The sequence below is a fragment of the Gopherus evgoodei genome, chromosome 6, assembly GCF_007399415.2.
Source record: "Gopherus evgoodei ecotype Sinaloan lineage chromosome 6, rGopEvg1_v1.p, whole genome shotgun sequence".
NCBI classification, from domain to species: Eukaryota; Metazoa; Chordata; order Testudines; family Testudinidae; genus Gopherus; species Gopherus evgoodei.
Window position 1 is genome coordinate 3605036 of NC_044327.1, and position 22008 is coordinate 3627043.

A 22008-nucleotide genomic window follows, 5' to 3' on the forward strand; every position below is an offset into this window, starting at 1 on the left:
GTTACTGGGCAATTAGTGCATATTCCACTTCACCATGGAGGTGGTGGCTTTGTGCAAGTGGGTGTGACCATAACAGGGGGCTGGAAAGCAAATATACACTAGGATACAAGGGTGTGAGCCAAAAATGAGGAAGGTTACTCAATGTTTATAACACTGTGTGTTTTCTTTACATATCTGTTGCTTCTCTTTGCATTTTATATTCTAGGTTAGCAGTTTTGGTGTCTCTTTGATCTCGGCAGCACCAGGAGAATTGCCAGTTAAACTGTCACTTCCTCAAGCTCCCTGCCAAAGGCACATATCCTCACACATGCAAAATCAGCAGCACTTAATCAGATTAAGTGTAGAACTACCAAAAATATGGATATTTGTATCACTTGATTTCCTGGTTTTAATTTTTAAAGGAACCTTTCTTTACCCTCGATAATTAGACTTAGCCTAAGTGTACTTTCACTTGATAAAGGTGGGCGCTCTGAATTCTTTGAGGCTATTTCACCTTGAATGGCTGCATAGGACAAAGCATTCTTCTAGAGAGCTACTCACAGCATTTGCAGAATAAGATCAGGATGAGGCTTCAAAGGCCCCATCTACACTGGCAAGTTTGTGCCCAGTAAAGCAGCTCTGAGCACTGTAACTCCTGAGGTTACACGCTGCCAAGCCACTGAGTGCGCAGAAACTGGGCAGATGCAGCGCTATGTAAACCCCACCTCAATGAGAGATGTAGCACTTTCTCCGCTGGGGGTGCAGAGCTGCGAGGCCAGTATAGACACCGTGGCGATTACAGTGCTGCAATTTGCCTCTTGGAGGTGTCCCAGAATGCTTGTTATCACCTCTCTGATCATTGGTTTGAACTCTACTGCCCTGCTCTCAGATGATCAACTGTCAGCCCCACCCCGTACTTTCCTTTGCAAATTTGAAAGTCCCCTTAGTGTTTGCTCGGTGACACGTGCAGTGGTCTCAGTGCATCTTTCCAGGGGGCCATGCCTGCTTCACACACCAGGCTATTCCCCTCTTGGAGCAATGCCAAGCTGCTGGACCTCATCACCATTTGGGGAGAGGAGGCTGTGCAGTCCCAGCTGTGATCCAGCCATAGGGATTTTGATACCTATGGACAGATTTCTAGATGCATGATAGAAAGGGGCCATGACCGGGACACACTGCAATGTAAGAAGCTGCGGAGCGCCTACCACAAGGTGCTGGAGGCAACCCGTCGCTCCGGTGCTGCACCCAGGAGCTGCCGGTTCTACAAAGAGCTGGACGCAACACTCGGTGGTGACCCCACCTCCACTGCCAAGGCCCTGTGTATACTTTATTGGCTCGCATGCCAGTCGAGAGTGAACCGAGCTAGGAGGAAGAAATCTTGGCTGAATAGGAGGAGGGGGAGCCAGAGGCAGAGGATGGCTCAGAGGTCAGAGATGCATGCAGTGAGGAGTTCTTTTCTACCTCAGAGAAGCCTAGCCAGTCACAGCAGTCAGAGCTTGGTGAAGTGCAAACAGGAGAGGAGGCCCCTGGTGAGTGGATCTGATTTGGGGAATTGCTGAAGCAATTTGTTGGGGTCAGGAGGGTTGCAGAAATCAGGCTTGTCTCCCACCTCATGCCTATTCTGAACAGTGGAAGAATCTCACTTCACGGGAATCTCCTTCAGAGATCTCCAGGAAACTCTTGCGGAGATACTGGCCAATCCACTGCCACAGGTTCCTCAGCAGAGCTGCTTTGTTTCTTGCCCCATTAACAGTAACTTTCCTGCCCCACTGTGCCGTGGCGGGTGGGGAGACCATTGCTGCACACAGGCAAGCTGCATAGGGGCCAGGGTGGAAGACGCAGGCTTGGAGAAGACCCTCTCTTGATTTCCTGCTCAGCCTCAGCAGCGAGATATCTTCCATATTGATCACATCCTGTGGGGACAGGAATGATTATCAGGCCCCCCCTACAGTGCTGGCTCACCCCAAGAGCTACATGCTCAATGTACACTAGGATCTGCGGACAATGATTTCCCCTACCCCTGCGGCTACTCACCATTTTGGGGCCCTTGTGGCTCATGTGTGCTTGCCTGGGGCCAGCCAGTTAGTGACAGGTGTGTGAGTACTGGCTGTGTTTCAAAGCTCTGAATCAGTGTTGTCTGTGTTGCACAGAATATGCTTCTGTAAAACGTTGCATTTAAACTTCACAGAGATGACCTTGGGAGCCCAGCCTCCCACTTCGTTATTGGCGGCAGAACGGCTGCGCAGAATTAGAAAGCGGTCACGAAGAACTAAGGAGGACTTTCTCCAAGAGGTTATGATGCACTCCACTGCTGAGAAACAGGAACTGAAGGAGTGTCAGGACAGCGAGAAGGGGGACTGAAAGGAGATTGTGGCACACCATAAAGAAGCCACGGAGCAGCTCTTAAATGTTATGGAGCACCAAGTGCATACGCTCCAGGCAATACTAGCTCTTCAAACTCTTTTCCATGCACCCCCCCACACACAACGCCAACACACTATCAACCTCCTGGCTCCACTCTCTACCTGCAGCATTCCACTCCTCCCTCCTCACAGTCCAGCAGTGTGGACTCCCACTACCCACTGCACTCAACACCCATCCCTCTGCAGTTTGGCCCTGATGAAGTACAGCACCTGCTGCATCAAACTCCAAAGGAGAAGGTCGGATATGATCCCTGGACATACACAAATCTGTAGCTGTCTTGGGACCCCTCCTCCTCTGGAGACCTTCCCTTCCCCCATCCCGCTCCCTGATGATGTATTTTTGTCTTTTGACTCTCTCCTCGGGTTGTTGTCTTTTAATAAAAGAATTGTGTTGCTTTGAAACCAATCTTTATTCTAAGTGAAAGCAAGAGCACAGCAAAGCAACACACAATTATGTTAAGGACCCTTCTTGCATCATGTACACCAATCACTTCCTAGCATTATAAGTACTACAATCCCTAGCAAAGCAACAAATATTAGTGGCTTTCAGCCTCAAATTTTTGCCTCAAGGCATCCCTGATCCTTATGGCCCTGCGCTGTGCCCCTCTAATAGCCCTGGTCTCTGGCTGTTCAAACTCATCCTCCAGGCACTGAGACTCTGCGGTCCAGCCCTGAGTGAAGCTTTCACCCTTCCCTTCCCAAATATTATGGACCGTACAGCACGCAGCTATAAGCATAGGAATATTGTCATCGGCCATGTTCAGCTTCCCATACAGGCATCGCCAGCGGGCTTTTAAATGGCCAAGTGCAAACTCAACTGTCATTCTGCACTTGCTCAGCCTGTTGTTGAACCGCTCCTTGCTGCTGTCAAGTTGCCCCGTGTATGGCTTCATAAGCCACGGCATTAAGGGGTAGGCAGGGTCTCCCAGGATCACAATGAGCATTTTGACTTCCCCTATGGTGATCTTCTAGCCTGGGAAGAAACTCTCTTCTTGCAGCTTCTTGAACAGGCCAGTGTTTCGAAAGATGCGTGCATCATGCACCTTTCCGGACCAGACTATGTTAATGTCCATGAAATGTCCACGGTGATCCAAGTGCCTGGAGAACCATTGAGAAATACCCCTTGCAATTAATGTACTCAGTGGTTAGGTAATCTGGTGCCAGAATTGGAATGTGCATGCCATCTATCGCCCCTCTGCAGTTAGGGAAGCCCATTTAGTCAAAGCCATCCATAATGTCATGCACGTTGCCCAGAGTTATGGTCTTTCGGAGCAGGATGTGATTAATGGTCCTGCACACTTGCATCAAGAAAAGTCTAACGGTTGACTTTCCCACTCTGAACTGGTTAGCGACAAATTGGTAGCTGTCTGGAGTAGCCAGCTTCCACCTTGCAATCGCCACGCGCTTCTCTAATGACAGGACAGCTCTCATTCTCATGTCCTTGCACCACAGGGCTAGGGTGAGCTCATCACACAGTCCCCTGACTGTGGCTTTCCTCATGCAAAAGTTTGGCAGCCACTGTTCGTCATCCCAGACTTGCATCACAATGTGATCTCACCACTCAGTGCTTGTTTCCCGAGCCCAAAGTGGCATTCCATTGTGGTTAGCACCTCCATGAAAGCCACAAGCAATCTCGTGTCGTAGCTACTACATGTGACGAGATCAACATCACACTCCTCTTGACTTTGTAGTTTAAGGAATAACTCCACTGCCACTCATGATGTTTTGGTCAGTGTGAGCAGCATACTGGTCAGCAGTTCAGGATTCACTGCGCAGTACACAACTGTTGAAAGATGACGCCAAATGTGGATGGAAGCACAGGGATTGCTGGGATATGAAGCAATGCATCATGGAGCATTGGGACTGGACCCAGGATGCCCCGCGACCCCCCTCTGCCTTCCCACAAGTCTTAGCAGCAAAAGAGGAAGAGGTGCTCTGTGCGATAGCTGCTCAGAGTGCACCATTCCAAATAACACCGAAAGTGCCACAAGTGTGAACATGCTATTGCGCAAGTAGCTGTCAGTGTGAACACACAACAGCAGTTTCCTTCTGCGCTCTCTGAGGGGCGCTGTAACTACCAGCACTGTAGCTTGCCAGTGTAGATGTGCCCAAGACAGATTTGGGGGGAAATGGTCTCCTGTTTCCATTTGACTGTTCACCACAATACATCTCTGAGGGAGTATAAACTAAGAGCCACCTTCTGCCCTCTGTTATGTACCCATTGACATGAAGATAACCAGAAAGCCACATATGTATCAGAGGGCAGAATTTGGCACGATGACTTTAAAAAGCCTAGTGTCTCTTTTGGGGAATACAATTGTCTGGGGAGAGTTCTCAATATAGTTGCTTTCTGAGACTGTTAACTGGGTGGCTCCATTCTCTGTGGAGTGACTTGTGTTTACTTGATCGCATGGATTGCTACCTGTAAATGATGATGGCTGCTTCAAGGTGCAGTGCATTTTCTAAGTGCTTATGGTCAGATTCTGAGATATATATGTGTGTATACACACACACACACACACACACACACACACACACACACACACTCTCACACTGAGTAGTACCTAATTGCATGAGTAAGCCCCACTGAAATCAACGGGACTATTTGTGGAGTAATATACTATATAACAGCAGCAAGGGTAGCAGTATCAGATTCATAATTTTTCAGATGGTGGCCACAATTAGAGACCGATGAGAAAAGAATTAATCTGCTTCCCAGCAGAGTCCATGGCTACCATCCAAATAGCATCATGCATAGAACACTACCAGTCTAATGTGCATTTAGGGCCAAAGACCAAGAACAACGAACAAAGTAGTAAAATGTTCAAGGAACTTTAAAATAAGGTGGAATTCATTTATTTTAGCACAACTAGCATGATACTACTTCATATCCATTATGAGTATTAAATTATGTATATGAACAAAGTGAGTACACCAGCTCATTGTGTGTAACGGAAGTAAATTTGGGTCTAACATGAGGGATAATTGGGAGGTATGTTGGTGAGCTGCCATGCAGTGATGACAGCAACTAAAAGACCCCAGCCAGGGCTTTGTCAAGACGGGCCTTAAAAACCTCTAAGGATGGAGATTCCACCACCCTCCTAGAGAAAAAGTGGTGAAGCATTCCAGTGCTTCACCACCCTCCTAGAGAAAAAGTTTTTCCTAGTATCCAGCCTAAAGCTCCTCCATCGCAACTTGAGACCATTGCTTCTTTTTCTGTCATCTGCCACCACTGAGAACAGCCGAGCTCCATCCTCTTTGGAACCCCCCTTCAGGTAACTGAAGGCTGCTATCAAATCCCACCTCACTCTTCTCTTCTGCAGACTACATAACCCCAGTTCCCTCAGCCTCTCCTCGTAAGTCATGTGCCATCCTTAAGTAACAGTATTTGACTTCCAGCTTGTTTCCAAAGGGAAAGCTCCCTGAGATACAGAAGCCTATTAAGAAATTAGGTCAGATGTCATCTGATGTTCTGGGCAGGTAAGGACTGGTAGGAAATAGCCAAACCATAGATAACATGATTATAGTGAGTGTTCATTGGTCCCATTCTCATTCTATTCCTGCCAGTGTTCTAGCATTGCCAAGGGTGGAAAAACCTTATAGACATCACACTTCAGACTACTGGAGTGAGCTAAAGTGCGTGCTATGCACTTTCCTCTCACCCACTCAAAAATGGAAGATAAGTGTTGTGTGTCATGAATACTGGCAAAGGGACAAGCCCAGGCCAGTCGTTGTGACACACTTATAAAATGACACTAATGAAAGATGAAAGAATAAGAGCAAACATTCAGGTGAGATGGGAGGACAGCAGCACTTCTCATGATGGCCTCCAAAAATTATAGAGAGAAGAGCAACAGACTGCTTATCATGCTGTTAAACACTCAGTGGAACTCTGCCTCACGTGTTCCTGAAGCAGCTAAGAGTGGTTTCAGTAACATGCTGTTATGCGCCTTAGCCATGGTGAGAGCAGATGTATTTCTTCCAGTTTGACAAAGGAGTCATATGAACCCCCTCTAGGAGATTCAAAGACTTTTCCAGGTAGTTTCCTGTGGGGAGATAACAAAGAAGGGCCTTGACTTTCTATTATCTCTCCACAGACAGTGAACAGTGGAGACAACCATACCAACTTAACCTATTTTCCTGAAGGAAATCAAATTAAATATGTGCACCTAAATACACAGCATGCACACAAACACAAAGTAATGGCCACTGGGAGATCAGCAATTACCACAGCTAAACGAGATCCCACAGGTCTTCTCTGTTCTAAATATAGGAACTACTGCAGGATACTCAGATACTACAGTGAGATGATTTTGGTAAATGATCATCTTTTAAATGGGGCCCACTGGAAGCCACTAGCTATCTCCACAGTCTGAACAGGAGTTTGCCCATGTTTGGAGGTTAAGAACAGGTTGGACAAACACCTGTCAGGAATGATGTAAATTTACTTGGCCCTGCCTCATCCCAGGGGGCTGGACTTGACTTCTCAAGATCCCTTCCAGTCCTACATTTCTACCGATTCTATGTTTGAAAATTCAGCAAATGCCCTTGGAAGCTTTAAACAATTCCAGTGAGTGAATCCAAAGATAGGCCTGGGCCAACCCCCCAGACAAAATACCCCCAAAATGGGCAGTTTAAAACCATCTCTAAATCTAATCACATGCTAGACCATAGGACTCACTGCAGGAATACAGACTATCTTCCCTCTTGGAATGGCTAGATCACAAAGTGCTCCGGATGGCAGGGCAGATGTATGTGCAGTAATATTGTGTTTAAAATATTAATGATGGGGCCAGAATCAAAGCCTGAGCTCTAAGCTTCATGATCCTATAATGGGTCAGACAAAACTCTCTACTAAAACAATCAGACTTGAGATCTGAATTCCAGGTCCAAGTCCAAGCTTTCCCAAATTTTACAAATTCAGTGATGGGATTCAACCTGATATAGGCATGCTGCACGGTTGTGATATGATCTCTGCTCTCAATCCAGACCCAGCGTTCAGGGCCAAGCCCATTTCAAACAAATACTAATTCTCTGAATACCATGTAACACTATCACATTTATTGTTATCACAAAGAGGTGCTACTCAGAGACATAAAGCAATCAGCCATGACTTTGAAGCTAATCAGCAGCAGTGACTATTGTTGAAGTTAATCTATTATGCATATAAGCAGCACACAGGATGTTTTTTAGGGAAAAAGGCAATACACCGCGTTTATTGAAGATACAACAATTAGCATATGCATTTAATTACACCACATGCACACACACACACTGTTCCACCAGTCGATATTATAGTTATTAGTTTAGAGTTCAGCTCAATATAGTGGCCAGGGAGGAGCCGGGTTTTGTTGATCATGACACGATGCTCCGGGGAAGTGTTGGCAGGACAAACCCAAAGTTTCATGGCAAAGCCCTCTGTTTATATAGTGATTTTTTTTATTGGGACCAATGAGTTTTGCACCTTTGTGCTGTAATTAATTGTTGTTTGACAAGTGCTTGTTTTTGTTATTTATTTATTATCTTGGTTTTTTATTCAGTTTTGTAGGGAGTTTTTCCATGCTGGTTTTGATTACAGCAATTTTGCTCCCTGTTTTATTTTTTGAGTTGTAAATTTGCTCTTTCTTGACATTTCAATAGGCGCACGTTGCAGCCTCCTGGTGCCCTTGCATCTGCCTCCAATTCCTCCCTAGGCATTTGGTTCAGCAATGGCCCCAAAGATATTGCCACATAAGGTCAAGATTCTTATACTCTGACTCATATTTAGTAGCACCTTATCCAGGGAGTGCTTTCATGGATTTCAATGGGACATCACATGGAGTAAGAAATTATTCATTGAAGTCAATGATGCTGCTTATGCAGTCAGGCTGTAGAGAAGGGTATTACAATCTGACCCATAAATAATGTGCAAGTTACCTCTTCTGCCAGAGCACTGATAAAAGATATTAAAGACAAGTGAGAAACTGTGTGAACCCAACAGCATATTGGACAATTCTAGTTCAATACAATTCCAGTTCAATATATTGCCTTTTCTCATAACTCCTTATTTCCAGTTCTTCCATTCGTTGTAAGTCCCTGTGACAATGCTTGAGGCCAAAACACACTTGAATCTTGAAATAAGATTTCAAGATGCATTACACCAACTTATTTACCTTGTAAAAACCTGTCCTTGGCCATCATAAACAGACAATAATCAGTGTTGGACATTCAGGCAGAAACAATAGGCACAGATCCAGTTTAACTGTGAGTATTACAAGAGTAATCAACATGTTAACTAATATTAGTTCCAAGACAGTCACCACAATTAAAGGTTGAGAATTTCAAACCTGGGCACTTAAAGTTAGGGTCTTTAAATAATTTTTAAGAGTTAAAGAGCTTTTGAGACTCAGGCCAAACTAATCTAGGTTCCTAAATCCATATATAGGATCCTAACTTTAGGCACCCACGTTTGAAATCTTGGCCAAGATTTGCATGACACCAGGTACTATCTTAAGAAACATCTCAGAAGGAAACTTAAAAAGACAGACTTAGTAGCATTCTTATTAGTTTCAGAGAAAAATTATAAATGGTGGCCAAATAGCAAAATATTGAATAGTATTGTTGTTTTTCAGGTTCATAAGATTATCCACAAAGCAAGAATTTCCCTTATTTTATTGACCCAATATCCAAGAGAGGGGCACCCCTAGATTTCACCTATTTCCAGCAATGAAGAAGTGATCAGCTGTCAGATGGTGGGATATTCTAAGTAACTGTTTAATGCAATAGTACTATATGTATTTTAAGCTGACTTTCTTTTTAAAGTGTTAAGTAGCTAGAGTTTCCAAATCTGCATTTTGCCTGGCTATTAAAACACTTTGCATTTGAATAAAAAGCATGGTTCAATACAACAATTTTAATTTTATATCTGGTACCTTGATATTTCTCTCAACTTTAGAAGAGGAAAAAGTTGTGTTGTGTCAAATACACCATATCAGGGGTCAGCAACCTTTCAGCAGTGGTGTGCCAAGTCTTCATTTATTCACTCTAATTTAAGGTTTCATGTGCCAGTAATAGATTTTAATGTTTTTAGAAGATCTCTTTCTATAAGTCTATAATACAGAACTAAACTATTATTGTATGTAAAGTAAATAAAGTATTTAAAAAGTTTAAGAAACTTCATCTAAAATTAAATTAAAATGCAGAGCCCCCCGGACTGGTGGCCAGGACCCGGGCACTGTGAGTGCCACTGAAAATCAGCTCGCGTGCCGCCTTCGGCACACCCCTGCACTATAGGTTGCCTACCCCTGCACTATATGCCAAGTGTATTTTTATCTCTATATCTAAATTACTAAACTAATGTTGATTTGATGACAGCATTGGGTTATTTGTTGTAGTGAATGGGTCCATTAGGTATTGCCCTAATCTGTCAAGGCCAGCTTAATCCAATATTTCTAATAGGATTCATCAGGATCTTGGGAAAACAAAGTTGTAACAAATTGGGCTTCACAAAGAAGGGGAAAGTGATGTTTTATTTAATTTATTTATTTATTTTAAATCTTGGACCATATTTTCAGTCAAAGTATGAATTTGGGATCTTGGGTTAAATATTCAGCAGCTTGCTCATTTAGCAAGTCACCTTGCTAGGAATAAATGACACCAGAGCACTGGTTACGTATTGGTCTTTGGGTAGCTTGTAAAATGTTGGTTCTGAATGGCCTGGGACCTGCCGGACAGACCACATCTTGCTCCCCAGTTTGTTTCACAGTAGCCTGAACTCAACCATGTGGTCATGCTGCAAAAGCCATTTATCTGAAATTTCACTTTCTATGAACATTCATGGCAATAAAACTCTGACGAACATTAACTGGAAATCAACACTAAAGAGGTAGAAGGCAGAAAGGGATGCTGGTCATACAGCTATGGCACCAGACTGGTACTCAGGAGATCTGGGTTCAATTTGTAGCTTTTCCATAGATATTTAATCTTTGAGGCTCAGTTTTCCATCTGTAAACTGGGGATAATGTGTCCTTTCTCTTAACCTTTATCTTGTCTATTTAGCATATAAGCTCTGGACAGTTCATAGCCTTTTAGGGCCTCCAGGCAGTACTCTAATACAAATATATTAATAGTAACAGCATTGCCAAGTAATTGATTTAGAAATTCAAGCAAATGTTTGAGCAAAACATATTGCAGTATTCATGATGTCCAGGAAATACTTCAAACCTAATGGAGTATGTGATTGCGTCTAAAGGCTCATTCATTGCAATTTCAACTATGACGAGATACAATTTGGCCTCGAGTATAGCTGGTAAGAAAAATACTAGTAGAAAGATTTTTCCAAGGTACTCCTCAATAAAGAATTAATATCTCCTCCTGCCTACAGTATTCTGACGCTTTTCATTTGCCTACAGGGTGTCACAGACTCCACCACATGGCCCCTGGTTTTGCTTGGTATAGTCGGACTTGAACTTAATAGAAATTATATGGAGGAAAAATTAAGCTAAATTTAAGGTTGAGTGTTGCACAGTTTATTTCTAATTACATAAAAAAACTAAATTAAAAGTTTAGGAGTGCAAAGCCAAGCTCTCAAAACTTAGGAAATGCCAAAACTAAAGTTGCCTGGGCAACCTGAGTTCAGGCCCTTCTGCGTATACTTTATGATATACTCTTTAATGACTTGACCATATATTTTTTCCACAGGATCCATCTCTTCTTACTACACCCTGTTCCTCACCCTTCTGCATGGTAGTTAAATTGCCTCCACCTTCTCCTCTATGCAGGCTGGGCCCAGCATGGGGGCACAGAGCTTAGGGAGAATGTCCCCTGACTGCCAGGAGCAGCAGTTGCCAGGAAAGTCCTGCTCAGCCCCTGCAGCCGTGGGATGGAACATGCTCAGTTGCTCTGTGGGGCTTGGCACCCACACAGTGCAGTCACACAAGGTGGCTGTGAGGGGCTGGAGCATGCTCGGTGCAGACAGAATTTAGCTACCAAAACAAAAAGTCTTTAACAAGCATGTGTAAATGGAGTTTGTTTGTTTTTTGGAGCCTTGTAATTTGGCGGAATTTGAGTGAATTTTCACAGGGATGGAAAAAAATACACCCCTCACATCAGTGAGACCTCCCTGACACATGTCAAGTTCCTGCTCCACCGCATGGAATCGCTAGAGCAGTAGTCCCCAAAATTTTGAGGGTTATACCCCCCCCCCCTTACACCTGTCTGCGCCTCTCTTGGACCAGGAGCAGGACTGCGGATTGGGAGAGGGAAGACGCAGACAAGGGTAAGAGGGCTGAGGTTGAGGGTGGGGTCGGAGCCGCAGCCCGGCTGAGATGGGGGCCAGCAGCCAGGCCTGTGGACAGGTTCATCTCTACTCCCAGCCTTGCCCTCAGCCTCGGCCCTGGACTGGAAATGGAGCCGCACCAAGCATGGGGATGAGGCAGGGAGCAGGGGACGCAGCTGGGGGCAGGACCAGGAGCAGAGTTGGGGGCAGAGCGGAGCGGCACTCCCTCCCCACCCCTGTGTGGGCTGGCCCAGGCCCCACTGGACCCCCCGGACGTTCCTCCACACACTCCCTAGGGGGGCACCCCACAGTTTAGGGACCCCTGCGCTTGAAGTTTTCAACAAAATGATTGTACAACTTTTTAAAACCTGGGCTATTTCCCATACCTCATTCTCAGAAATTGAGACATTTAAAATTTGTAAACCAACAAACTCCCAAAAAATCAGTATGAGACAGACACCAGCATGGAAAGTTTCAGTCCAAACATCTTACATCTCATGGCTCTTCTCTGAACCCTCTCCCATTTATCAACATCCTTCTTAAATTGCGGATACCAGAACTGGACACAGTATTTCAGCAGCGGTCACATCAGGGCTAAATACAGGGCAAAATAATCTCTGTTCCTACTGGAGATTCCGATGTTTATATATCATCCAAAGATCACATTAGCTCTTTTGGCCACAGCGTCACACTGGGAGTTTAAGTTCAGCTGATCATCCACTATGACCCACAAATCTTTTTCAGAGAGTCACTGCTTCCTAGGATCAAGTCTCCCACCCTGTATGGCCTACATTCTTTATTCCTAGATGTATGCATATTGTTTGTGTCCAGTTTACCAAGCAATCCAGATTGCTCTGAATCAGCGACCTGTCCTCTTCATTATTTACCACTCCCCTAATTCTTAAGTCATCTGGAAACTTTATCAGTCATGGTATTATGTTTTCTTTCTGGTCACTGATTAAAATGTTAAATAACATAGAGCCAAGAACAGACCCCCGTGGAACCCTACTAGAAACATACCTGCTTAGTGATGATTCCCTATTTACAATTACATTTTGAGATCTATCAGTTTTTAATCAGAATCTCATGTGATACCAAATCAAACACCTTACAGAAGTCTAAGTAAATTACATCAGTAGTATTACCTTTATCAACCAAACTTGTAATTTCATCAAGTTAGTCTGACAGGATCAATTTTCCATAAACCCATGTTGATTAGTATTAAGTATCTTACTCTCTTAGTTTTTATTAATCCAGTCCCATATAAGGTGCTCCATTATTGTGCCCGGGATTGAAGTCAAGCTGACAGGCCTATAATTACCCAGATTATCCTGTTTACCCTTTTTAAATATTGACACAACATCAGCTTTTCTTCCTGCCTTCTGGAACTTCCTCTCTGTTCCAAGACTTACTGAAAATCAACGTTAACAATCCAGCAAGCTCTTTTTTAAAATTCTGGATGCAAGTTACCCAAACCTTCTGATTTTAAAATATCTAACTTTAATAGCTGCTCTTTAACATCCTCCTGAGATACTAGTTGAATGGAAAGAATGTTATCATCATTATACGGTGAAACATCTGTTTTTTCCCAAATACAGACTATTTACTGGACACATCTGCCTTTTTTACATTATTACTGATAATTCTACCTTTTCCATCTAGTAATGGATCAGAACTATAGTAGGGATACTTTTTGTTCCTAATAGACTTAATACTTGTTCTTATTGTCTTTAAGAATAATGATATCTCACAATGCCATAGATATCATCATGTGTCCCTTTGCTTCTCTTATCAATTTTCTATAATTCCTAGCTTCTGATTTATATTCATTGCCACCAGCTTTTCCTTTCTTCCATTTATTACTTTTTTAATTTTATTTTTTATAGCTACTTAATCAGTTCATTTGTTTAAAACCAATATGGCTTTCTTCCTCAACTGTGGCCTTTTGAGCATCTAGTAAAGTGTTCTTCTTAAACAATTCCAAATTATCATTCACATTTTTCGGATTACAGATTCTTCCTCCTAGCTGATTTGGTTCAATTATTTTCAGCTTTGTGTACCTGGCTCTTTTAAAGCACCACGTATATATTGTGACAGTCTGTACCCTTATGTTCACCCTACTTACAAGACTATGATAAGTTTATACAAAGTATGCCTTGTGAGGTATCACTTGAAAGCTCAATCTGTCGAACATTATTGTCCTGGTAAAATATGTGTTTCAATGTTGTATGTAAAGTTATAAAATTCTATTGTATAAGATATGTTCCAAGTCTATGGAAATAGCTTCAAACCAGTTCCGCGTAGACAAAAGACTAGCCAACATCTCAGCCAGGTATCAACATAATCAAATGGACTATCACTTGATTAAATGGGCATTCTTTGGCAGAAAGAAGGTATGAGCAAGAAATTTACATCTCAGCAAACAGACTTTCTGTCTTCTGAACCTCAGCCAAACATGATTTTCAAAGACGAGGAGGAGATATAAATATGAGCAACAGAAGCCCCAAATCACCTTGCTCCCCTCATCTCTACTCACGGCATCAACAATTGAAAGACAAAGGAAGCATAAGTGAACTGGGGGAGCAGTCCTAGCTAAAAGAAATCCAGACAGATTGCTATAAGCATGGGGTGAGAGAAATCTTTTTACTTTAAATTCACTTAGCTTGTTAAGTATTAGTTTGTGTTTTACCTTTTATTTCTTTGTAACCAATTCTGACTTTTATTCCTCATTATTTGTAATCACTTGAATTCTATGTTTCTGTAGTTAATAAACTTGTTTTATTGTTTTATCTACATCAGTGTGTTTGGATTGAAGTGTTTGAGAACTTCCATTTGAGATAACAGAGTTTGTGCATATCATTTTCTATTAATAAAATGATGGACTTTCTATGAGCTTGTATTGTCCAGGAGGGTACTGAGCAGTACAAGATGCACATTTCTGGGAACTTGAAATTTGCTGGTGTTGCTCTGTAATATAATTAAGGAGTGGCTGGCTAGAGCATTCATACATTGTAGCTGGATGTGACTTACATGCTGGAGGTTGTGTGTGGGCAAACCAGGAGTGGTTGCTTTCACAGGAAAGCAGCGTAAAAGGCACCCAGGGTTGAAGAATTGAGAGGACACAGCTGCTCAACAGTCCAAATTGTACCCTGGGGAATGGCACATATATAATACTGGTCTGGAGTTTTTTCAGTCTGCACACTATAAATGTGATCAAGTCATGATCCCTTGTACATAAGCTCCTGTCATCAATTCACCTTTATCTGTCAAGTCGAGCTCTGATATAGAATTCCCTCATGTTGGTTGCCACACTTCTTGAGTTAAGAAATTATCATCTATTATGTTTGGAAATTCCAGGGATGTTTTAGTATTAACAGTATGAGATCTACAGCATATGTCACTCAAACTGAAGTCTTGATCATGATTATTAGATGCGGTATAGGGCTATTAAAGCTGAACAAAGGAATCTACTTCATAAGCAGGAAGAGAATCTGTTCCCCCCCCCCACACACCTCAAGAGTGTCATAGGTTCAAATCATAGGGCCACATAGTATATTTTCACATTGAATTAGACCTTACTCCTTGAGTAGTCCAGTGACAATACTGGGGTTATTGTGGAGTAAGATGCTCCTCAGTGAGAATAAGAGTGCAGAAATCTGTCCCATTATTTTTCCTCAGTCTTAACTAAGGTTCAGAAATTCTGCCACCCTTGCTCACGTTGAGTAGCACCTTCTTCCTCACGCAGTCTCACTGAAATCAAATAGAGGAGTGAGGGAGTGGGGAGTTAGGTATGACTCAACATGTGTAAAGAATGAGGAAATACTGAGTATGAGCTTCAGGACTTGGCTCTTTTGAGGGTATCCTGCAAATCCACCACTCTTAGATAGGACAGGGACCTCTATGAAACTCAATAATTTCACCATAAGACAAGGGACATTCAAAGCAGATGAGACTTGGTAAACAACTGAACTATATTAGCTCAAAGCGCATGCAAACCCTGCAGAAAATTAAGATAATATTGGCTGTTCATTGTAGATAAGAACATAAATCTGTAATATAAGCATCTAGGAGATTCCTGCATTTTCTGTATCAACATCAGAAAGAAAAGTTATGATTGCTGTCACACAAAAAAGAAATGCAGAGGCTGCTGAGCCTGACTAACATTTAGAGATATAAAGCTTTCATATCCTTCAGTCTTCTTTCCTTTGTGATTTCCACAGGATTTTCATTTCCAGAGATATTATACTATTCGCCTTCAAAGGACTTCAGTATTTTCATCCAGAAAAGTAATTTCACAGCAAAACAACACAGTGCAATGTCCTGGGTATTCATTTTCTGAACCAATCTTGCAAAGTCAATTTGTGTTGCAAGAAGGGAAGACATAAAAAGGTACAAATCCCATGAATGTGGGTTTCCATGACCCTCCTCTTCCCTCTGTTGTTCTCCACGCATGGGATGTAGTGATACTTGTATGGAAAGCATATGAAAAGAATTGCATGGTTTTGGAAACGGAGAGCTCTGAATTCTTTAATAATGCTATTGCATGTAACCTGAAGGCATTGATCCTGAGCCCAGCACTGGATTATGGCTTCCTCACTCCTGCCCTGTGGTGAAAGTCATATTGCTGTACCTACCACACTAATGTAGTTTATTTTCTCCTTGTTGTTTTATAAATTAAAGGAGAAAGCTGGGTTTCTAAAGTGAAAAGAGATGAGATGAGTTACTTGCTTGGGTACTTCTGTGCAGATGAAAAGCTAATCCTGATAAAACCAAGTCTGAAATCCTTCCAACCCACACAAAGTCAAGGTCACACATTATTAGGCAATCAAGGTTAAAGCTACACAATTTTCTGAACAAAAAAAAAAAAAGAGAGAGAGAAAGGAAGGAAGCAAAAGTAGTGTATCCCTCAGTTATTCATGTTCCTTGACATATTTCAGGATCAGAGAAAGTTTAAAACTCCTCCTTCGATTTTCATTAGAGGTCTAGGGTGACTCAAGAAGAAGCCTGACAAACAAGGCCCTGAATATGAGTATTTTCCCCTTTGTTTTGTGGAGCAGCCACACTCCATGACCTTGAGGACAACTATGTTTGTTCCTAGCAGAAAGAGAAAGCCAGACAATCACTGCACTTTCCACAAACCACCTGTAGAGCAGGCGTTGATGTTGAACAAAGGAGCATCACAGAACAGCAACAAGAATTTGGTTTATATTATAGGACATTCTGAGCCTGGGCAAGTTCTATTTAAATAAGCACAAACCTATTTTAAATGAGGATGGTTGGGAGGAATTCGCTCTCTTTTTGGGGAGTTGACATTGTTAGTTTATCTCCCGGATGGCTCCTCACAAAAGTCTTTCGTTTTCTTCAGTGGTTCTATGTGCCAGGTCTATAAGAAGGGAGGGACTAAAGACCTTTTCTTGAAACCTTTCAAATTACTTCAACAGGCGACCTACACCCTGTTGCCATCTCTCCAAGGATATAAATTAAAGGAATGAAAAACAGTCCAAAATAATTCATATGCTGGTAAACCCTAGGTTCTTCTCCTGGCCCTGGTCAAGGCAAACACTGTGACATTTACTGCACATGCTCAACTTTGAGAAATAAAGCTATTCAGGGGAAAACAGGCATTGGCTTCATGTAATGTTGTGATGGAACAGAAATAGCTAATTATAAAGTGTACACAGGAAAAGTAATTCCTGATAATTCCCATAGTGGCAAGGTTGGCTTTTTAAATAACATACTTTAAGTTAAGCCATCATTTCAGAAAAGCAACTACTTTTATATTGTTTGCAAACCTTCTGCCAGAGTGAACATTATAGAGATGGCATTTTTCTTTCAATTTATCTATCTTCCTTCCAGATAGACAAATAAAAATGATTCTTTACAGATACAGCACACAGGCCAGCTCCACATTTTCTGCAGATAACTTATTTTTATTCAGCTTAAAGCACACCCTATCATTTTTATTCAACACTCCAGCCATTTATTCCAACTGAACAAGTTTTCAGAATGCCTTACATTGCCTGCTCTGTTTCTAGAGTGCCTGCATACATGATTCCGTGCTCTTCCTGGTTTTTTAAAAAAAGTAGTAAACTAAAAAGTAAAAAAAAAGTTTCAAATATAAAATGCCATTTAACATCCTTCTCTGTCTCCTGACTTTTTTCTTCCATTCTTTCACATTTTTTCCTCCATTTTCTTCTAAATTATAGAATTCACACAGGTGGTACCACGAGAAATGGACTGAAACTGTTCTTAACCCAGAATGTATGAGTGTTGAGGTCCAGAGTTCTGAAGGGGACCATCTCTGTGCTATTAAGAAAGTCTTTCAGGAAGAGCAGAGATGCCACGTTTCCTGTACACTCTTTAAGTAGTCTTATTGTTCTCTTGTGAGGTGCAGCATGCTGGATAAGAAAAAAAGACAAAGGGAACACAGGACAGCAGATAGTTGCAGGCTACAGTTAGAGTAATAGGAAGTTTTGTTCCCTTGTTTTTGTACATAAACCCTTTGTTCAGAACAGAAACTATTAATCTTGCTCATTAATAAGCTACCACAACTCTATAGGAGTAGCTAGGAGTTCAGGGCAAAATTGTGGTCAGGCCTACCAACATACTCAAAGTTGGGGTGGTCACGACAGCAAATGCAATGAACCTCCTCTTCTTCTGAAGTTGGAATAAAAACTCATTGAAGCCAATGGGAGTCTGCCCATTGATCGCAATGAACTTAGGAACAGGCCCCTGATGAGCAGACTTCCTTTTTGCAGTAGAGCCAAAGTACCTAATCAGAATTCCCCTCTTCGTCCATTGTGCCTAGGCCCCTTCCCCATTTCTACACAAAGGCCAGGCACAGCTTGCTTCCTCATAAATGAGGCTGGTGCTGCCTCAGACTGAGCAGGAAAGTATAGGGTGATGGCTCCAGCCATTCCTCCACATGTATCCAGCTGTGCTCACTTCCTGAATGCCCCTAACTCAAGCCAGCCCCTAGACCAGGCCCAGAACTGTCACACACACAGAGCGTATAAACAAACTGTGATAGTGGAGAAGTTATTTTCCTGTTAACCTAAAGTAGATCATATTTGGAATATATTTTCATAGCTAAATTATTCCATCAAAATAAATGTACAAGTTCCAGGCATGTTTGTCCCCTGGGGCATTTGTATCCACCCAACACTCTATCAGGAGAAAAGCAAATGGCAAAAACTTTCAGAAACGAGTGGTGATTTTGGGTGACCAACTTGAGCCCCCATAAAGGGCTCTAATTTCAGAAGGGGAGGATGGTCTCAGCACTTTCTGAAAATCAGGGCCTCAGTGAAGACTCAAACTGGGCACCCAAAAATTGGGGGTCCCAAAATCCCAAGCCCTTTTGAAAATCTTGGTAATGAATTTCAGCTGCCTCTGGGACTTATTCACAAAACCAGATGCTTTGATTCTTCTCATCCTTCCTATCCACAACCTCATAATTAAACACTATATCAGTGCTACCCTGGAAACATTTCGGGTTTACATTCTTCAGCCATAATATTCTCTCCCTTTCCCATATTTTTTATTTCTGGATGGTTGTTGTTGTTTATCAGAGCTTTATGAGAGTTACAAAGCAGAAACAATTACATGAGGGAGGCCAGGAGCATGTTAACTACTAAAAACAATTGTCAAACACTCTGCATCTTAATGCAGCGCTTCGGTCTTTACGTAAGATTAATTAAAGAGCAGATGTTCTGTCATACCCTGCATTAGGTATGGTTATATTTGAGATTCCAGCTCTTCCATCTGCTGTGTTTTAATATACATTATTATGCATTTTGAGCTTGGGGCATGAGTAGTCAAGTGGTAAACATTAGATATAGTGAACTATATTTCCAAAAACACCTTCACTATTAGGCTCACTAATATAATTCCATTCTATTTTAACCAGAATCCTTTCAATTGCTTTTGACGTGTTACGTGGAAGCAAGACAGATAGAAAAAGACAGACAGACAGACAGATGTACTCTGTGTGTTCACATTGACACACATAAGCAATGGCCACAGGAAGGGCTTTGTGTACACTGAGTCAGATGTAGGACAGACAGCCCTGCCGAAAATTCTTTATCTTACATATGAAAAGCTTCCACTAAATTCCTTGCATTTTTAAGAGGTTTGCATACCAGTTACATGGAGACACTTCTGCTTTTGTTGTTTTGAAACTAAGACTGCAAACTGACTTCTCATTTCTAAATGCAACTGCTAGAAACTGATGTCTGAAAACTTTTCAAGCAGTGATCAAAGTCTGACGTGAATTAATTTGTCATCATAACAGAGCACTGCTTACAAGTCATTTCAGGCTGGATCTCAGAAAAGGCAATAGATATCTAGGTTGACAATTTCATTTAAAAGGATAGAAAGCCTTACACTTTTTCTTTCATTGGTTTCTTGATTTAATGAACATACAAACACATCACCACCATATGCTCTAAATACCAGCTTCAGTGCTTGTTCTTAGGAAACATCTTGGATGAATGCCAATGGAAGAAGCTTGAAAAGCTTCTGAGACATATTGCTGCAACTTGGGAAAGCAAATCCACTGGTGACTAATTAACCCAGAATTTAATTTGAATAGAATATCAATAAATTGCCAATAAATGCTTAATGGCGGGATTCATATCACGAAGAACAAAGCCAATTTGGCTTGTGACTGGATTTTGCTGATGTCAATAAAACAATCTGTACAGTATGTTGTCAATATGTGATAGAATGTGATGCTCTGCGTCCTCGTTAAATAAGGTGTTACCACAAACAAGGCTGCAGGCCTCTGAGTCGTTAGAGCTCTCTTCTTTGTCCTCAAAAGAACATGTAATAATGAACAACTACTTCCCCCGCACACCAGCTCCCCACCCTCTTATCTTCACAATAGTTTTGTGTACGCTTTTTCCTGTCTTCAAATACCCCTTATCCTATTTCTCATTGATTAGCATAGCACTTATTTGTGTGAAAATGACTCATCAACTGAGGCCTCCACGGCTGGATTTTGCTAACAGAGTGCTTTTAAGCTCTAGCAGTTTCTTTTTTTAGACAGTTTTTTTCCACAGCAGGAAACTCACTGAGCCTGAAATAAGGAAAGTGCTGACAATGATGTCAGAACTTCAACCAGTGCCTCTAGGACAAGGTAGTCAAATAGTCAAGTGAGATGTGGTTTCACTTCCAAAGAATTGCTGCTGTTCTCTGGCTAATACAATAACTGTTCAGGTTCACCCACATTCTGTGCTCTCATGTTTCTTCTTTGTTTCCGTCTCCTTTTGGTGAGCTCTTGATGCTTTACTAATGAAGTGTTAGGGCTGCTGGTTTAGGATTAGCAACATACTTCAATGAAATACTCTGCTATAAATACTAAAATCTATTTCAGGTGCATTAGTCAACCCAAGGGACTGATAATGTAATATAAAGCCTTTTACCTCTAGGTCACTGATTCAAATCCATTCCAGGTCAACAACTGGTGAAAGCCATTACCCATCTGATGGCTGTTTGGCAGCCTGAGTGCAATGACTTGGTTGTCCTGAGTCCAGTTCCCAAAAGTAGGTTACTAGAAAATGATCACAGCTGACAGCACTGTTGGCAGTCTTAACAGGCAATGGAAACTGGACTACCCCTTCACCTTGGTCACCTCAAGGTCATGGCTCAAACAGTTTGGTGGGGCATTTTGAGGAAGCTTATACTGTTTCTAACGCAGCTGCACCTGCTCTGGGGATAAACAGGACACTCAGTTTCCTGGGGCTCTTTCCAATAATAACAAACACAGTTAACCTCACAAACAATATGTTTTCCTTTGAATTCTAGTCTATGCCCACGTCATGGATTAATCACTTCAACAGACTGCACCACTAGGGTAGTACACTGCTTTCTCAATGGCACTTGAATCAGCTACCATAGAATAAGGTATCGTATTTATGGACAATGTCAAATCCGGCATTTCTCCTACAGCCTGATGCTGCATCATCCTTGCACAGGGGCCACATTAATCTTCTCTGTATAGTTCCAATTTCAGTGCACGTGCTACCAAAGTGAGCACAGTAGTATAGTGCTGTGATCCTATCAGATCTCAAAAGTCAAAAGGCGAGGTCAATACTCAGAGGGGAGAGCCACATGGGATACTGGATGACCTTCCTAACATTGCAAACACATCAACTGAAAAGGAATCCATTTTGGTTTTCGCTTCCCCATTAACAAAAGCAGCAGTTTCTCCAGCTTTACGCTCGAGACCTAGTAGCTTATTATCTGTATTTCTTACAGGAATTGGGTAGGATAGACACACTTGTCCTTTTTAGGAGTAACCAATCACGTTTGCGGCAAGACTGGAAGAAAATATCAACTACCCAAGTAGGT

The 22008-nt window shown here is 42.1% G+C and overlaps 1 non-coding gene across 1 annotated transcript; it reads right to left on the minus strand.

Annotated features, from left to right (window-relative positions):
- Positions 1-21582: 21582 nt before the first annotated feature.
- LOC115654120 lies at positions 21583-21694 on the minus strand. Its single transcript, XR_004001104.1, has one exon. It is a non-coding gene; the product is annotated as a U6 spliceosomal RNA (small nuclear RNA).
- Positions 21695-22008: the final 314 nt, after the last annotated feature.